The sequence below is a fragment of the Lissotriton vulgaris genome, chromosome 4_2, assembly GCF_964263255.1.
Source record: "Lissotriton vulgaris chromosome 4_2, aLisVul1.2, whole genome shotgun sequence".
Lineage (NCBI taxonomy): Eukaryota > Metazoa > Chordata > Amphibia > Caudata > Salamandridae > Lissotriton > Lissotriton vulgaris.
Window position 1 is genome coordinate 19,686,900 of NC_141692.1, and position 18,364 is coordinate 19,705,263.

Consider the following 18,364-nt stretch of genomic DNA (forward strand, 5'->3'; position numbering starts at 1 on the left):
CCATCCGCATCACGACCAACTCAGACGACACCCTCACAGCCGCTTAACATCTTCACTTCCAGATACACACCGACCCCAAGACCACACTCGGAGGCACCCTCATCTACAGACCCCCAGGACCTCGCACACAATTCAGCGAAGACATCGCAGACTTCATCAGCCCGCACGCCCTCGCCTCCGCTGACTACATCCTCCTAGGGGACCTCAACTTCCACCTGGAGAACAACAACGACAACACCACCACCACCCTGCTGGACAACCTCGCCAACCTCGGACTCATGCAACTGGTGAACACCCCCACCCACTGCGCCGGACACACGCTAGACCCAGTCTTCTCCTCCAGCAAGTACATCTCCTTCAGCCACTCCACCGGACTCCACTGGACAGACCACAGCTGCGTCCACTTCAGCTTCAGAAAGACCACGACTCACCACCACCCGCAACAGGTTCCCCGCAGGAACTGGAACAAGATCACCACCGACCAGCTCACCACTTCACTGAGCCAGAACCCGCCCGCCAGCTCAAAGGACCCCAACCAAGCAGCCAACAACCTCACACAGTGGATCACCAATTGCGCTCGCCCAACCAGCCTCGACCACTCGCAGTCCGGCTTCCGCGCCAACCACAGCACCGAGACCGCCCTCATCGCAGCCACTGACGACATCCGAGCCCTGCTCGACAACTGGGAAACAGCGGCCCTCATCCTCCTGGACCTCTCCGCAGCATTCGATACGGTCTGCCACCGCACCCTAGTGCAGCGCCTCAGCAACATCGGAATCCAAGAGAAGGCACTGGAGTGGATCATCTCGTTCCTCACCGGAAGAACCCAGAGAGTCCGCCTCCCCCCATACAGATCCAAGGCCACCGAAGTCATATGCGGCGTACCACAAGGATCATCACTCAGCCCCACCCTCTTCAACGTCTACATGAGCCCCCTCGCAGCCATCGTACGCCAACACAACCTCAACATCATCTCCTACGCCGACGACACCCAGCTGATCCTCTCCCTCACCAACGACCCAGGAACCACCAAAACCAACCTACGCAAAGGGATGAAAGACGTAGTCGAGTGGATGAGGAACAGCCGCCTGAAACTTAACTCAGACAAGACGGAAGTCCTCATCCTTGGATCATCACCCTCCGCCTGGGACGACTCCTGGTGGCCCCCTGCCCTGGGCAGCGCACCCAAACCAACGGACCACGCACGCAACCTGGGCTTCATCCTGGACTCCTCCCTCTCGATGACCAGACAAGTCAACGCCGTCCAATCATCATGCTTCAACTTCCTACGCATGCTCCGAAAGATCTTCCCATGGCTTGCCACCGAAACCAGGAAGACGGTCACACAGGCACTCGTCACCAGCCGACTGGACTACGGAAACACCCTCTATACCGGAACCACAGCCAAACTCCAGAAAAGACTCTAACACATCCAGAACGCCTCCGCACGACTCATCTTGGACATCCCCCGACACAGTCACATCTCCGGACACCTGAGAGACCTTCACTGGCTCCCCATCAGCAAGAGAATCACGTTCCAACTCCTCACCCACGCACACAAGGCCCTCCACGACCTGGGCCCCAGGTACCTCAACAACCGCCTGACCTTCTACACTCCCACCCGCCAGCTACGATCGACCAGCCACGCCCTCGCTGCCGTGCCACGCATCCGAAGATCCACCATGGGAGGAAGATCCTTCTCCTACCTGGCAGCCAAGACTTGGAACTCCCTCCCCATCCACCTCCGCCTGACCCAAGACCACCTCTGCTTCAGGAAGCAACTCAAGACATGGCTGTTCAAGCAGTAGCGGACCCCCCTCCCCCAAGTGCCTTGAGACCCTCTGGGTGAGTAGCGCGCTATACAAATATCCTGATTGATTGATTGATTGCCTGCATGCTTGGGATGTGTAGCACGCGAAGTTACCCATGAGGTTTGTCCCGCCCGCTCGCGTCCCCTTATTTCCGGTCACTACTAACGTGTTCGCGAGTTATTCTGTGCCAGATTGCAGTTTCTGCGTGTTCGGCAACTCGATCTTACCAACAAGCATCCTCGCGCACGCGAAAATGCTATTGAGCGCGCGAGAACTACGCTACGCAGCAGTTTGCGGAGTTTTCGACAACTTCGCGTTCTCCGCGGAGCGCGGAATTGCCGAAACTCCGCAAACTCCGCGAACGGAGCGTAGTTCTTCGCCCAGGGTTACTTTATTGATGAAGAAGAGCATTTCGCTGACACTGTTGAGGTCTCCCCAGGCTGGAATTTCTGCCCAGCTGAATCCGATTTACATCCTGAGAAGGATGGTTCCCAGCTCTACACCAAGACGGGCTTCCAGATGAAACATACCCACACGTAACTGAGGTTTTAGATCACATAGGATTCTGGCAAATTCCCTCACCCTAGGCACACTAGGAAAGGGAGCGCAAAGTTATATGCAAGCATATTATCTATATAACAGTATAATGGTTGAACTGTTCATTTTGTTACCATTCTTGTGATGCTGATTACTCTGTTCTGTTTCCTTATATTGATAATTGCAGTGCACGTATTTTACATGTGAATCTTATTGCTTCAATAAATCTTGTAATGTCAGTTCCAGTATTACTTGTGTCTTTCTTTGGTCATGCCTGAGCTATCAAAGGAAACAGCTTTAAATCTGTTTTCATGGTTTACTTGGGGATACAGGGTTGTCATGTACTGAGGTTGCACAATACAATTGCTACCTTGTCATGTTTAGGGGTACAGATGGTGCACTCTGATCTAGCCAGGACTAAGACAACATATACTGATCGATTGCGTGGGCTCAGTCCAGTGCAATTTTGACTTTCATGTTATCTAAAAAAAGGCTCAGTTTTACTGAGAAAGTATCTACCATACAAAATGGCGCCACCAACAAACTAGCTTGAGTACCTATTTAATGGGTCTCCCGAGTTGTTTTTTCTTTTGTGTGCCCAAACACCCACTCACCAATTAACTGGAGACATCTGTGGTGTTAGGAAAAAAATCCTCCTAAGTTATTTAGGGAACCCCTGTTACTAGATGTAGGTTGTTCCTGATTGAACCTTTAAATGAATCACCCCACGAAGGTACCTACTGTAAATTCCGGATATTCCAAATACTTCAATGGCTTATCTATAACAAGTTGTTCTGCCACTTATTTAGAGACATGCATTAACACAAATGTTAACATAACATGAGCTCCGACAAATAGGAAGGGAAGTTACTTTTTTGGTTGAGGCTAATGAATTGTACAAAGCAGGGATATTCAATTCATGGGTCACATTCCCAGCAGTAGATGCCAACACAGGGAATATTTCACACATACACTGAAGTAACAGTAGCAAACCAATATAGCGCAATATGAGGATTTAGAAATCCCACTCAGTTATCAGGAACACATGAACTGGTTCCTAGGCACCCTACCACATACATTAGAAAAGGTCAGACTATGTCCTCTCAGTATTGAGGGAGCAACATGACCAGTCCTAACTGATTATACACCACATCCAGACATAGTAAACATTACAAATATAGAGCTTGGAGAACTACACACAGATTGAGTTATACTCTCTAGACGTCTAGTACAATTCATTATGTGAACCATAATGGCTATCCTACAAAGGGCTTCTCAAGCTTCGCAAACACAATTGAATATGCCTGGAATTAGCCCAATAACCATTAATGCAATATTGGGTAAGGCTGCCAACGGACTGGATGAGATTCCATTCTGGATTGCACAAAAAATGAATCAGCTTAAAATGGTATTTCCCCATACAGGACCCCAAGAAAAACATAATATGCCTGCCAATGGGGAACATACCCCACCCAGCGGAAGACTGCATCACTCGGGACACAGTTTATGCTGCCATCTATACCAGAATGCATGGTGCACCATCATTAGATGTTTTGCCTGAGGTACTTAACCAGATTCAGAATGGGGCAGCCCCTGCTCTGGACTTGGGGGATGAAACTAACAGGCAAGTATTCTACATTATCCTCTATAATACTTAGTAATGTAAAAGGGGAAGTGGCAGCATCAGCTATATGCCAGCAGCTCACGCAGTTTGCTCAGGTAGATCAGGAGTGCAAATTACCTAAAATTATTGAAGAAACCTAGAAATTCGTAGGTGGAGATCATTCAGAAGCCAGACTTAATAAAGCACAACTTAAGGGAAACTCTAAAAAGTATAACAGGCATAGGAGTCTTCTAAAAAACAATTGGATAATACTAATAAAAAATAAAAGACTAAAACACAGGGTGGATCTCCTCAACAGGAGTCCTTTAATAAGCACTACAATTTGTGCAACTGTGATACAATCAAGAAGCCTGATGGATATCAGGATACTGATACAGGCCCTTCTTGTTCCTGCCAGGAACCATCCAAAAAACACTCAGAGAAAGGAGGATGATCAGAGCGCAGATCAGAGGAGTATGTGAAACCAAAGAAAGACTCACAATGCTCTTCTGACTTCATAATAAAGAAAGAAGAGAAACCTACACAGAAAAAGCTTCGATTTAAAAAGAAGAAAGTGGCTGGGATTGAAGTCAAGCATGCCATCGATATTGAGGACTACTCTGCTTCTGACCATGGAATTGGTTCTGACCATGCTGAACAGCTTGGCAGAAGTCCTGATAATTGAAAAGAATCTGATGGAGAGTCTGGTGGAAGCAGCAATGAGTGACTACGTCCAGGTGGAATTGCACCTTTAAATGGAGGGGGGAATATACCATGTATTATCAATGTTTTCCTTTCAGAGAACTTTTCAATCGGCTATGACATTCTCTCGGCTAAAAATGTTTGGCCATCTAAATTTGTTAAGGATTGCCCACTATGAGAAACAGTAATCTTCCCAGCTTTTTCTGACCTCATTTCAAAATCAGTAAAACACACCCTCACCCATGCCAAGGAGTGATCCTTAGCAAAAGCTCCCACATTATATCACAACCACGTGGGCTGTGACAAAGGATTCTCTTACCAGACCATACCTGTGAGGTCCAGCCCACAACCACAAAGAAAATATCCCATTAAACATGAGGCCAAAAAACAAGTTAGAGAAATGCTCACACAACTTGAATATTAGGGTGTAATAGAAAATTGCGCCTCACAATGATTAATCCTTTGTTTCTGTTCACATCATTTAGTCTTAGATTACAGACACTTGAACAGTGCTACATGCACATTTGCTGTACAATGCATGCATGGCATGGCAATAATGACCAATATCGTATGCAAAACATACAAAACCACATTTGTATCTCCAATGGATTTTTCTTTCAAAAAATAGTGTCCAAAAGTCAGTACTTGACCTCATTGAGCACTTTAAGCACTCAAAAACAGTTCTGTTGATTGCCGCAAGGTTATAGGAATTAACCCTGGGTGGAGTTGGCGTAGTGGCACTACGCAGAGTTCCACTGAATTATGAAAAAAATCTGTGGAATAGGAGCCCTCATCCTGTGGCCAGCCGAGAGTCTGTGTGCCCTGGACAAGGGTCCCTTGTGCCAGGCAGGCTCCCGGATCCCTCTAGCCTGGCTGGGTTGAGAAGCAGGGACCGGGCCCGGGGCCTGGGCTTTGGGCAGGCACCTGGGGTGTGGGAGGGGTGGCTGGCTTACTCCGCTCTGCTGGTGGAGCGGAGTTCTCTGCCCACCCCTACTCAAAACCACGAAAATTATCATTGACACTTGGCTTCAGCAGGTATGCTGTCAAGTTGCTTTACAAAGCACTGCTGCATAACACTGCACAGTCACTGAGACATCTCAGGGAATGGCAGGAGTGATTGCTAGGCTTGGATTTATCAGACCAACAATGGGAGAAAAGCTTAAAAATGATGAACGGGGTCTCCAGAATTGCTAATATGAGGTATATTACCCCCATCACACGTATTTAACCCCCATAGAATAGGCTTCATGTCTCCGGAAGCCGAAACAGCATGCCCAGGATGTGGAGAGCAGTCCGCCTATTTCCTGCATATGGTATGGCACTGTAGTTATAGTGGGATTCTTGGGCGCAAAACTTAAATACTTAACTGATCTTCATGCCTACAGATGTCTTGCTGTGTTTGTTGGGGTTAATGACCAGCACGAAGAAACAGATTGTTGATCTGGCATTGGTGCTTGCTAAGCGAAGTATTGCGATGGCATGGAAAGCCATAATGCAACCGACACTCGGAGACCAGGTGATGGATCTCTGGAAATGGGCCCAAGCCAAGAATAACGTGATGCCTGGTAGAGGCTCCCGATTTGCTGAATGGGAAACTTACCCAGGAAAAATTGGGACCTAGATGAAATATGTGCCCTCCATGGCAGTAGGTGCACTGTAGTGATAGATCGAGCACAGGTTTGCATAGATGGGGACTGTTGATTAGGGGAGGATGGCATCACAATGCCGACTGCAGCAAAATGCTCAACACCATACAAATACTCCACTATTACTCTTAATACTTCAACTACTTCCACAACACAATGCACTTGAAGGGCTTTTGTTATTGTTAGATCTAAGGCAGCGCTGCAGTTTTTAAACAGATGCACCTAATGTAGGTGATTTTGCTGTTACTTTTATATCTCTGCTGCCGGTGTCACCTGGAATTGCATACAATTGTTGACGAGTGGTCCTTATGCTTTGTGTGTTGATGTGTTGTGAAATTTAATAAAAAGCTATGGTAAACAAAACAAGCATTTGCAATGCAATTGTTCTTGCCTTTGGGACCTTATATGTATTTAGATATGCAGCACATTAGCCTGGGTGCTGAAACATCTAATGTTCTTTAACATGGAGGGAAAGTAATCACCAAACTGCTTGACACGCCTGGTATGGGAACACATGGAGAGAAATGTTGCCTTTCAGCTGGAACTGGTTTAGTACAACCTCTGTTTTTAATATAAAATCAGGGTCTTTGGTGGTCATACCACTGAAAATACAAGATTGCTCGAGCTCAAGGTCATTGTGGAAGACAATTTCCATGGGCCAAAATCTAAAGAATGCTAAAGTGATTCTAATATTTTACTGACCTCTGCTGGTCGTTTTCTATCAAGACAGTTAAATAGAGGCAGTTGAACAGAAGAAAGTCTCTAAGAGGAAGCAGACAAGTCCTAGGGCTGATCTCCAGAGCCCACAAAGTACATATACGTATAAGTATGGAAACAAAGATGCCCTGAAGCTTTGAAAGAGCACTCCCAGCGCTCCCCACCATGAAGGATTCCTTGCCTCGCTGCTGCTCGCATCCGTAATTGCCCAATATTTTTCAAACAAGCGACGCGTTTTGAGGCTGACACGCCTCTTCTTCTCAGGCTCAAACCACTCATCAACAGCTCTCTTAGTAAGGTAAGGCTGCCCTGCCCTGGAAAGCTGCACCATCCCTAGAAATAATGGAGAGGCTGCTAGGGGTAACTATGCCTACACCCGATGTTCAGCAGAGCAGATGGGAGTTACATGACCAGCGCAGTATTCTATTACAGGACCCGAGGCTTCGGATTATGCTTCTCTTTCTTATATTTGCTACTCACAGCAGCCAATGAAAAACGTTTTGTATGCCAATAAAACTACATTTCCCATGATGCTTGTACATACATCACATCCTGGATAGCCCAATAAGAGCTGCTGTACCCTGTGTCTCCTCCTCTTCCTTTGCTGCTCACGCAGACAGTTAAGTGCTCACAACATTATGCTATGATTAATGTCTTAGTTGACTGTTGGATTAGCTTTGATGTTATTACCAGTATGCTTGCGCTCATATCGCGCTATATTAAATGCTTTGCGTTTAGATCGCACAATGTTAAAATGCTTTGCTCTTATGTCGCGCTATGTTTAATGCTTGTGGCAAGAAGGTGGTTTTTGGTACTAGGAGTGTGTATTTGTCGACTTAAGCAGCATTGCCATACTTTTCTTGAGTCAGCACTCGCGGGCGCCATTGGTTGTTTTACCGTTAATGAGGGCAGAGCGGCTCCCGCTGGGAGCGGCGTACTCCGTGGACGCTTTGGCTTACTTAACGGTTCGGCCTCTCCGGCCAGGCTTTACGTTCCCCGATGGCCTGTGGGCATGGCAGTGTTTTATAGCGGGGAACGGCGTACGGCATACAGGTGTTGCGCCTCCTCCCGCAGCAGAGTCTGTAGATTGCTCTGTTAGCCCGTTCGGGCGCAGTTTCAGTCCCTGTTGGCCGCTGAACACCGCACAGCTTCATGGCTCACTTAAATAAAGGCAGGCGCTCGTCGCCTCGTTGCCCCATCCTGGGACTGTGGGTACGGCGGTGTATCCTCTACGCGGGTGGCCTTATCAGGCTCTCTGTACTCCCGCTGATCCTCAAATGCCACGCTTCCCTGCCGGGGTCTTCAGGCCTCATCAGCTTTGAGATTATTGGTTTACACGTGGCCTCGGGGCAAGGCTGTTGCCTTTTATCTCCATGGTGCAGGGTTCGATCCCAGGTGCCCCGAGTCATGTTTTTTCCAATTATCAAATAATGTTTATAATTTATATTTTCCTACAATTTTAAGTTTAATATTCTCCTGGTGTTTGTTTTCACTATTTATACTGGACGGCAGTGTGCGCTTGGTAGCGTTTTTGGTTTCACCCACCGATACAACTTTCAGATCGCTCCTGCGGGAGTGGAGAGGTCGCTCTGCTTTTGCCGGCGACATTGATCCTCATGAGAGGCCTGGGCTCGGCCGCAAACTGAATCAAACGCTCCCTCTGGAGCTGAAATGCAGCGCTAGCGTTGCTCCATGATGAAATGGGTAACTGTGGTTTGTGTCTAGTATTTTTCTCCTAGATTAGGTTCCAACGATGCTGTTTCCACATTGCAAAGATTTTCCTGTCATTTCCATAGGGTTGTTTGAATTATTGTGCGGCCTCGCGCTTTCTCCGCCAAAGGCTTTCCCTAGTAGCCGAGTGCGGTTATGGAGTCATAACACTCCGGTGTGCGTAACCCACTTGGGCTTAATTTTGGGCGCTTTGGCCTACGCACGTCGCACGCGTCCCATGTTTGTTTTGGTTCAAGGTCTCAGTGCCTCCTGCTTTACCTGAGCAGATTGCCTGGTAGCCTCCAGGCTTTAACAATAGGCTGACCCTCGGAGTGCGCACACGCTCCTTGTATTTTACAATGACTCCAACGCCCTTTGGACTGGTATAACGACTACAGCTTTGCTGAGGAGCCTATACATTATTCATTTCTCTGTTTTAGTGTGCACAGGGTTGGCTCCCCCTCTACTCCTCCATTGCGCTGTGCTTTGCACTACTATATATTGAATACAGATATCCCTTGAGGGTGATGGTGGTATATATATATATATATATATATATATATATATATATATATATATATATATATATATATATATATATATTGGAGGATGACAACTAACCGATAGGAGCGCAAGAGCCACCTGAACTAATTATGTTGACACCCAGGTTCTTCACGTTCATGTGTGGTCAACAGGGCCTCGAGTATGACTTTCTCTAACTCAGAGTGACATGGCTTGATTGACGCCCATTATCGTTCTGCTACCACAAATCCTTGAGCATGATTTTGTTTTTATCTATTTACTTATTATTTTCTATTTTATTATTTTATTTATTATTTTTATTTCGTATTTCCTTTTCGCCAATACGTAAGGCAGCCGCGCGCTTGTGACGAGATTCAGCCCAGGGCGTTGCGACCCCCCCCTTTTTGGGTATAGCTGAGGAATTGCCCGACGGCGTCTCCAGGCTTCTTTTTTTTTTAGTCGTCTTAGAAAGGGATTCCCAGATTTGACAGGCTGCAAATCAATGTCTTAGTCAGCCACGATCAGCGATAGGCCTCGGTATGACGCCATTTGCGCCAGATCGTCCGAGAGGCGCAAAGCCTTTCATAAGGTTGGGCACTAGGACACCCAATCCAGGTAGGCCTTTTTGCGACAGGGCCCTCTGGGACAGAATATTATTGTTGCGGGTATAAAGGGTAGACGTATTTTGCCTGTGGTCACATTCCTACTAGTTGATCGGTTCTGTTCCATCGTTTTCCGCAGCTTCTGGCACATAGCGTTCAGAAGAGAGTCTGGAGGTCTCCTCCTTCCCTACATTGGCAGTTGTTCCGGTGGCGGTTCTAATGGTTGAGGCTGGGTATAGGTTATCCCAAGCTCTCAGCTCTCTAGTACCCTCTGAGTACTGAGTTATTTTACCTTTCTAGTTAGTGGGATATATATGTATGGATAGGTCTATCTTAACAGGCCTTGGCCTCGCATTCTCAGACATCGGATTATGATGTGCTGGAATAGCCCGGTTATAACCTTCATACATTTGTGGCTCTTAGATTAGATTTCCAGGTTTATCTCAATCCTACGCGACTCAGTTGTTGTACGACCCAATCTACAATGCGAGGATGACTTTCCAATAGTATCAGTGCAAGTGTTTCCCTTCGGGTGAGTGCCACAGTAGCGGTGCGTTGGGCACCGTCATTCAAACAGTTTTTCCGATCTTCAGTTATTCGGGCTCTTTATCGTGCACGCCTCTGAGGCTTACTGTTCAGCATGCGCAATATCTCGACTGCGAGAAAAATCAGCGGGTATGGGCATATAGGTCATCTTCTTAGTGGACTTGTTCCAGGACACACGCCATTCTGCCGAAATTTTAATATTTAGGTTGTTGCGGTATACCTCTTTAGCGTACATGACAGTAAAGGATTGTTCCATCCGGTTTCCTTGTATTTCCAGCGACTGGGTCGCAACTTTCGTGCATGGTGGACTCCACTTTGAAATTCCAATGCTCCTTGGGTCGGCGGAGGCCGGCTCGGTTTCCTGCCTTACCTTACAATTTTCCCTTTTTTCTCATGTAATAGCACTCATGTAGATCAAGTCAGATGCCTTTATGGTTCACCAGGGAGGTACGGCTCGCAGATTCATCATTGCCGTTTAGTAGGCACGGGTCTGGGTTGGACATATAGCAATGTGGTAAGTACAGTTTTCTCCAGGTGGTATGTATTCCGACTTTGCTTTAGTAACGATCAAGTTTCTGGTATCTACAATACTTTCCAGGTTTTTCGAACGCGCTGAGGGCGTTGATTTCGTATTTCTGGGTCCTTCCATTCCCGACATACGTTTCGGCGATAGAGGGTCGCTTTGTTGATATGTACGCCATGTGGTGGCTTTGTGAGGACTGATTTCTCTACTTGTGAATTATTTACCAAATAATGTACGGGGACTTCAGTAACGTTCACCTTATAGCGTCCATTTTGGCCGTTTTTCTGCGGCTAATTCTCGGTTCAGGGCAGGTTGCTGAACTTGCGTTGGGTTTTTCTTTCGAATCCTTTTTGGTGGCGTAAATATCCCGAACCGGAATAATTCTTGTGATTTCCTTTTAATTAATAGACATATAATAGTATGTCGACTGGACATGAAATATTGTCAGGCTGTGTTACGAAGCATTCCACCTTCAGGTGTTCCTATGGCGAGGCAAGTCTGCGTTTTACAGGTACAGTATATACTCTAGGAAGTTGCTCTGTAAGCGAGGTCTGAACTGCATGTGGTCAGGGCCTGGTCACACGAATTCGAGATAATGCACTTTATGGGTGTTTCTTCCCATGCCTCATGACTTACAACGATGATTCTCAGATTTACTATCTGAGGTTTTCGCGTATAATTGCTCATATGATTGTTAATGATTATTGACATTTTATATGTGAGTACGAGGCTATTACAGCCGATGGTTGAGGGCCTTTTGCCAGAATGGGTGTTTAGAACCAATTGTGAGACGCAGTATGTTCAAGTACAATACTTATCATTCTTGTTTTGATAATTCCCATTTTTGAGCAAGTTTTAATTCTTCTGATGGAGTTTCTCAGACTCTATTTAAACAGTATATTATGTACCGGTGGGAGTTTTAAGACTGTAGTTGTGTTGATAAGCGTTAAACTAGCATAATTCGAAGCCTCCGGTCCTGTAATAGAATCAAAAATTAGCTAGCATTCGCGCCAAGAATTTTCAATTCTATTAAGGACACGGAGGCGAGGATTATCCCACCCGGTTTATTACAGTATTGGTAATAATTACCCACCCGCATGTACTTGATATTCTGTATCAGCAGAAGTTACGGGTTTTTCCTGTCTCATTACTTTCAGCTTCGAGTAAAGAAGAAGGAGCAGGTGTTCTTCTGGCTTAGAAGACGTAAACTTTCCAGTATGAAGAGGTTTCTTCAATGTGAAGGATGTTTATTGGGACTCATATTCCGTGGATTGGACTGGATTTATTAATGTGTGGACTATAAGTTCGAGCAAAGAAAGAGGAGGAGACACAGGGTGCAGCAGCTCTTATTGGGCTATACAGGATGTGATGTATGGACAAGCATCATGGGAAATATAGTTTTATTTGCATACAAAACGTTTTTCATTGGCTGCTGTGAGTAGCAAATATAAGAAAGAGAAGCATAATCCTCGCCTCCGTGTCCCTAATAGAATTGAAAATTCTTGGCGTGAATGCTAGCTAATTTTTGATTCTGAGGCTCACTGGGGTATTTTATTCTGCTTAATGGATGTGAGCATACAGAACTTACCAAAGTATAACTATGGCTTTAAGGACTACAAGTCCCAGCATGTGTAAATTATACGCACTCAGCGTGACCCACTGGGGGTCCAGATAAATTGAAACCACATGCACTTAATCAGTAATTATAGCTCTTCTGTGAAACCTCGCACTCAAGCTGCCTATGAATAAGAGGCTAGTATAAACAACAAAGGTATGCGGTTCCTAATAATAGATGCAGGCTGAGGTAAGTGATCTCACAAGTGAACCCTAGTGTGTGGATATTTACAAGGGCAGGATAAGGGATTCCTCCTTATCGGAAAAGAAACCCTTACACACCCAACAGGCAGGTGTCTTGCTTCATCATTGGGTCTGCTCCTACTCGTGTCGGTGCTGCAATACCCGATCAGGCGCCCGTAACGGGGCCTACTTATCGGAGATCTTTTATTCCTTCAGCCCTTGGGTGCAGTGCGTGTGAGGGCCCTAGTGTATGATAAGAGTGTAGGTGGTGATACTGTGTATGACTGTGAATTTTAAAGCTTAATGGACGCACACTCCAACTCTAAGGTATGCAGGAATATGTGCTGGTGTAATAGGTCAACATGTTTCTTGCCTTTTATCTATTGATGGCAATTCCTCATAACCAGAAATGATCTACCTACACTTTTTGGTAATGGTCAGGACCTCAGTGAGATACATATATGACCACCCATACAGCACCCTAAAAGTGGTACTGGCAGATCTATAAGCCAACCCTGTTTGAGTCATGCGGAAAACGACATTGTGGGCTGGTAAAGGCCAACACTATAGTATAGTGTCAGTTAAGGCATGGTGGACTTTCTGTATCCCTACCCCTGTGCTCTACTAGAATGGGTAAAAAAAAAAATATAAATATGGGGTGCCAAGCCTCGAAACACATCAGGCTAGATGAAGAAAGACACCCGAATGCAGATGCTGGCTTCCACTTTTAATTATCATCGGCTGTCGAGTGCACTTTCGTTGCTTTCGGGCCATTGTTGGAAATACATATAAGTATATATAACACTGGCGTAACAAAAGTTGAGAGGGCCTCCCTGCTAGGTACATGGAGGGCCACCCCTCTGGATTGAATCCAGAGCTCCCAGGCCTGACTACTGTGCAGAGGGGGCCTCCTGAAGCTCAGGCCCCACCCCTGCACTGTAGGATATGCAGGGGCCTGTGTTACAAAACTGATATATAAGTATATAGTAAAGTGTATGATAGAGCGCAAGCTCACCTGCTCAACATGCTCACCTGGGCCCATAAACTATGTTTATACTTAAACAGGTAAACTTACACTCAATCAATTATAATTTTACCATTCCGGTCCTTTATCATTAAACTTAGCAATCCAAGTCACCGATACCTAAAGTCCTAGAGGATCAAGGGAGTTAGCAAGAAAATAGGTAGTAGAATAACATAACGTTTCATAAATAACCACAAACTCGGGAAAAGTTTAAGTTCTTTATCTAAGGTAAATTCTTAAATGTCTGAAGCCATAATAAATCAACAATTGTTCCTTCAGTTAGAAAGATGAAATTTGAAACAAATATGCAATGAATTGGAAAGAAATGTCATTAAGCATTTTAAAACATAGGATGGGTAGAAAGAGGAAACAATACAATGACAAACCCACACTTTATAGTTACCTAGAAAGGTGTGAAGACCAACCCTGGCCACGGGCTGAGATAAAGGATAGGAACCCCAAAGTGCAGATGCCAGCAAAAAAAAACAGGTGCGGACCAGAATCAGGACAGGTTACGGACCAAATTGGATCAGGACAGGACCATGCACAAGCTAAGACCTGTACCACAGCTAAAGTTCAAAACGCCAGTGTTTTAAACCCTCTCTGCAGCAAACAGCCGAAACCCGATTGGGTCATCGAACTCCTTTCCAGAACCCCGATTGGGTTATCGAATCTTCTGACAGAGTGCTCTGCCATCACCTCTGCTCTCGATCACCTATTGAGTGCATCAGTGACAGGTCAGTAAGCATGGGCGAATTTTGCGAATCTCGCGTTCGCGAATTTTGCTGATTTGCGAACTCGCAATCCGCAAAATCCGCGAATTCTCGCGAATTTGCGGATTTTTTTTTGTGTTCGCGCGGGTTTCTGCCAGTTCGCGAGGGTTTTGTACAATTTCGCAAACGCGAACTTACCTGTCGGGTCGCAAGTTTTGCGAACTTGTTGTTTCTACGTGTCCAGCCTGTTTGGGACACTCTTCTTCATCACTGCCACTCTCTGTCACCACTGCCACTCTCTGACTACTCATGCCACCCTCTGGCCCACCCATGCCACCCTCTGTTTCATCACAGCACCCTCTGGTTGTCCAGTGTACATTATTGTGGCAAAGCAAAGCACACCTTCCCTGCCTCAAGTGACCTGAATTAATTTGGGGCTGATTAATGTGTCACAGAATATTTTTTTAGCTGGCACCTGCTTCCTTAGTGCTTCCTGATTAGTGATCTTTTGCACTTGCTAAGTGCTTTCATTGTTGCAAAATTAGTTACAACACCTGCCCTGCCCCAACTGACAATAATGAATTAGGGGCTGATTAATGTGTCACTGGATTTGAACTTCCAGCCTGGCTCCTGCTTGTCTCCCTTAGCTGTAATTCAGGACCTTTGTGGCATATGTGTAACTATTCTGAGGGTCAGAGCAGGGTCACATAATAGTTGCAAGTAGGCAACTGAACTCTGGAGGGGCCCCTCAGGAAGCACTACAGGAAATGGCTACTAATGATGAGCTTGAACTTTTGAACCTGGTAAGTAGTTTCAGTTTTGCTTAGATCGTATTTCTGCAATTTAGCGCTTATTCGCGGGGCGCGAAGTTGAACTGGGAAGCCGCGAACTCACGCGAACAGTGCGAGCAAGCCATAAAATCCGCTGCTCGCGGATTTGCGGATTTTGCGGGAAATTCGCAAATCTCGCGGATTGCGAATTTACCGAAAATCCGCAAAATCCGCGAGCGGAACGGATTTTCCGCCCATGCTTACAGGTCAGCTATTGGGATAAGTCGGACTATCTAACTAGCTAAGCCTATCCTAGTTATACTATTTTCCAGGTCAGTGTACCGACCCCCGATGTTGCAAATGTGTGAATCCCACAAATTTTATTGGACAAAAAGACAAGGAGTTGTCATCTCACCATATTAATATGAGGTAACATGTCAATCATGTATTTAAATGTTCCCTCCCATAACTTTATATTCTCATGTACTTTTATTCCACCCGTCAGTGAATGTTACAATAACATAAAATCTTTTAACAAATTATACAATTCAGCTTCCTCTGGCAGGGTGAGGAGGTTACTCATCTCATAGTTTCTCAATCCATGTCAGATTTGGCAGTTTCAATGCCACAGCTTCAATGGCTTGGGATTTCTTTAGCACAGGCGCAGTCTCTCCAAAGATGGAGTTCAGAGGTACATTTCAGGCCCAAATACGATACATGCAAAAATAGAAGAGAAACAGTTTTAGAGACACAGAATAAAATGAATGCACTGTATACCACTTCTCTCTATTGTATTCCCCATTATTTATTTTAAACTATTGCATTAAAGGTTAGGCAAAAAGAACAGCTTACCAAAGCAGCGATGCAAGCTTCTTGCACGTTAGGACACAGAACAGCCATCTTAGTTCTAGTGCGCAGTAGCAAAAGGTTTCTCACCAAGCGTGAGAACACGTCATGTCACATGAGTCTGACAGACGCATGCGCAATAGGAAATCCCACGTAGCAGCAGTAATTTTAATGCAAGCGGATTATAGTTAGTACAAGCACATTGTCGAGCTTTCCCATGATACCTAAAATGTCATGTAATGCAATATTAATATGACAAAACATGTTACTTAGTACATTAATATTATTTTCCAGAGGGTTGAATACAAGCAAGTCGCTTTACATGTGCAACCTTGCTCCATCATGTATACAAGAGGTTTCGAATGCTCGACCTAAAACATGAGTACCAGAGGGTCCCACTAGCAACTACCAGCTCAAATTAAGCTCTGCTGTGAGACAAAAAAGACAGAGAGAGAGAGACACATAGGTTGATACAGGGAACACAAGACGAGACTGAGGGACATGTTCATTTTTCAGATAGACAAGGATAGATAAAGAGCCCAGGCAGACACTAGGACGCTTACAGGGTCCAGACTCACTAAACCCCCTCTAGGATGTGGAAACACTGACAGGAACACAGGGGTGCTGGTTCTGATTGCATCACCCTTCTGTCACATGCAAAGCTTTCCCAGGATTTGATTCTGCCTGTGCCATACAGGTCCAAGTGTTAAGTTGGTTTTGTATTCACACCACTTATGCAGCTCTGAGTCTGGATTCTCATTTATTGAACATTTACCACTGGCTACAAATTCTTGGCATAAAATCATGAGGTCCAGAATATTCATAGTTGTTTACCTGACGTTCAGTACTTTTGTAAAATTTGCAGCTTTGTCGAGCCTTTCCTGCTGAGCAATCCATGCTCTTTTTGGGCATCCTGATCCGTTTCACAGGAGTAATGACTTCCGTGACATTAGTTCAAGAGCAGCTATTTTGCAGTCTCTAGTTGTGGGGCAACCTGCCGCGCCAGCAGTGAATATTTTGCCATTGTGCAACATTCCGTCCATCAACTGCTGTTTTTACATTTGTCACCTCGAGTGACAAATGAGGTATGCTCAGAAGAGAGTCCCATGCTCTACATGCCACTGGAATCAAGCCATCCTGGCTGAAGACTGCTGATAGCCACACACCATTCCTAGGATGATTGATTCCAGTCAAGGGAAGACATGGCTTGGGAGTTCAGGCTGGACTGTTCCGATGAGGCACAGGGTCAAGACTGATTTGCCTATGGGTATGTCTGAACTGAACTGGGGTGGTGTGGTGAGCAAAATAACGATGGATTAAATCCAGATCTGTGACTGGGGGTGAATGTTTTGCCACTGTCTATCATTCCGTCCATCAATTGTTGTTTTTGCATTTGTCACTCTGAGTGGGACGGGTATGCTCAGATGTGAGTCCCGTGCTCTCCACACCACTGGAATCAAGCTATCCTGGCAGAACAAGGCTGATAGCCACACACCGGTCCTAGGAAGCTTGTTTCCAGTCCAGGGAAAGTATGGCTTGGCAGTTCAGGCTGGACTGTTCTCATGAGGCACAGGGTCAAGACTGATTTGCATATGGTCATGTCTGAACTTGGGTGGTGTGGTGAGCAAAATAACGATGATTTAAACCCAGATCTGTGACAATTCATCCTGCTGTAGTCATTAAAATAAGTACTGGTGAGTTGGGCAAAAGTAGTGACCTGTAACAGACCCTCTAGAAGTCTGGTCTGACCAGAATCACCCAGGCCTCACAGACCATTCCATAAATTAATTATAGCCACTGCACATAAGGGACAGGAAAGAACCAAATTATGCGGCAGGATTGACTAAATCGAGTGTCAAGAAAAGGCAAAGAATGTGGGATAATGCATCACTTTTTGGGATACTATTAACTCGCCTTTTAGAATTTGTACACATGTTAACACTATCGGGGCAAATGTTTAACCTCATTACTAACAGCCTTCCCCCACCACCCCAAATACAGCAGAAAGCAACAGAAATGTGACTATTCAAATTTTGTGAAGGGCCTCCCACTGCACAGCAGCACGGCGACGTCTTTTAGTGACTTTTGATCCATTCGACCTAGAAACAATTTTTGGGTGTTATATTCTGCAGATGATGCATCCCATGATGGATTATGTGGCAAATGAGGCAAATCTATAATGATGCGGAAAACGCCACAGTCATAAAAAAAAAAGTTTAATTCCATTGGCTCTGCCCCTCTTGAAACACAGAATCCCTTTTACTGACAATCTAAACACATCTGTTCCATATAAGC